Consider the following 2,344-nt stretch of genomic DNA (forward strand, 5'->3'; position numbering starts at 1 on the left):
AAAAAAAAAATGAATGACTACTTTGTTATAGTTAAAAAAAAAAAAAAAAAAAAAAAAACCAGCCCGCTCAGACTTTAGAAAGGTGCATATTTGTGCTGTCTGCAGAATCCTCTGAGAGTCTGGGAGTTGGTATCTCTGGATCTTCAAATATACCCGGCTCTCCTCTTAGGAGCGGCCGTCCCTGTGAGTAAAACACTTAACGTTTCCCAAACTCTTTCTCCCGTAGATGCACCTGGCAGAAGCAGTTCTGTGCATCCTGTGTGGTACCTGTTGGGCAAAGCTCAATCCTGGATGTTGTAGGTCACTAGGATGATCAGATAATATGTGTCCTGATGCTCTCAGCTTCATTTTCCTTCTAAGCTTTCTAATATTTAAATTTATGCAAAATGGATCATGTAGCCCATAATATTCTTGCTGTGAGACCATTGGGGCAAATCCTTTATAGCCATTAATACTAATGAGCTGCAGAATTGAATAATATTGCTGACAATTACAAAACGGAGAAAGGGGCAATGTTTACCACTGTAAAACCCGGGTATGTGCTAAATGCATTGGTATGTGTGTGAATTAGGTATTTGGTGTGCAGGGTTTTTGTTTGATTGTATTTTTCTTTCCGTTGAGGTGGTATCTGGATGACTAAGGGCAAATACTTGGCCCTCGGTTGCCAGGCTGCAGCTGTCGAATGGAGCGGGTCGAATGGGATGAAGAGAGAAGCGGTGGCGTTTCCTTCCTAGGGAAGGAACAGGGTCTTGAGCTAAGGAGGGAATCCCTTGTTTCTTGCTTCCCAAAGTGCAGGGAAAGCAGCTTGTGTTTCCCATGGCACYTCCCTGGAGCTGCCAGAAGCAGCAGCATCCTCTTTTTAACTTACTGAGGACTACAGGGTGATAGGGTGAAGGCAAATGCAAGAAAGCTGAAGCAATGATTCGATGCATGTTCTAATGCGCCGTTGTAGAGGACTGAATGTTGTGTGCGCAGCTATTCTGCAGAAAGGGTTTGATTAAGCTATCCGAACATGAAACTTTTGTGAGTTTTGGARGAAGTCCCAGTGGTTCTTGGGAAATGAATTGGAGGATGTGGCTGTAATTTAGCAAGTCTGCTAACAAAACCATGAACTGTCTGTGCAGTGAAAAGTGTGTAAACATATTACTGATCTGTGTTAGTAAATTTTGAACCTTCTCTTGCTATTTAGGACTAACACTTTGCAGTCACAAAAACAGCTCTGGAGAGGGGCAGGTATACCCCTATGTGAGGTAAGATGAATAATCACAGCGAATGTCAGGTGACTTGCTTGATGGGACAAGTCTAAGGCATGATATTCAAAAAAATAGACTACCAAGGCGCTTTTTCCATCTCAAACTTCCAGATCCTAACAGTGAAAAAAGTAACTGTGTGTGGAAAACAGAAGGGAAGGTTGCCTCCAACCTGAGCTGTGCAAGGAGTGTCACATCACTGAGCGTGAAAGTATTTGAGGACTTGAACTACGGGCCAGTGAGAGTGGTTTTGGTTCAGCAAGCGCTGAAATTAGAAGCTAGCGCAGAAGAACTGTGTCCCAGCCGCCCCCTGAGCCTCGCTCGGTCAGTCCTTGTGCAACTGTGCTGCTTGGGAGGATGCTCTGTGTGTGTGTGTGTGTGTCTCTGTGTGTGTGTGTGTGTGTGTGTGTGTGTCTCTGTGTGTGTGTGTGTCTCTGTGTGTGTGTGTGTCTCTGTGTGTGTGTCTGTGTGCAGCCAGGTTGGGTGTAGGTGTGCTGTCACGTTAAAAACTTGGTGCCATTTTTCAAATGCAAGAACAACTGCAATACCTAACTCAAATCCTCCTGGGAATGCTTTCGTGTTATGAATCAGAAGAAGGGGCATCTGGGCGATCCCATAAAAATACTCGACGGGAGGCAAAGCTGCTGTGTTTAATTAGAGGCTTTGGTCTGCAGGCTGCAAAATAATCCTAGCGTCTGAGCTGCTGGGAAGCACGTCCGCTCGGATCTCCGCAGGCAACGTCCTGCGGTGCAATGTGCGTGGACATCTTTATTTTTCCTGATCTYCAAAATAACACTCTTAAAAGCTGATGCTGAATGCAAAACATGTGTCTTCCATTCAGAATTAGAACGGATTCAAGTAATTTAAGGTCAGGCAAACCAGGCTATTGCAGTCCTTTGGCTGTCGCGGTGCTGGCTAGTGCATGTTAATGCTATGGGGCAGGCCTGGAAAGCCCGGACGGTGGCGCCTTCGTCCTGCTATTGGAACGGGAAAACTCTACAGATGCTTTCCTGGAGAGTCAGAGTGATGAGAAAACCTTATTTATTTATTTATTTATTATTTTTTAYTTTTTATTTCACAACTTTTGCTTTCCA

The sequence above is a fragment of the Nothoprocta perdicaria genome, unplaced genomic scaffold (assembly GCF_003342845.1).
Source record: "Nothoprocta perdicaria isolate Ctin4 unplaced genomic scaffold, notPer1 scaffold_38, whole genome shotgun sequence".
Classification (NCBI taxonomy): domain Eukaryota; kingdom Metazoa; phylum Chordata; class Aves; order Tinamiformes; family Tinamidae; genus Nothoprocta; species Nothoprocta perdicaria.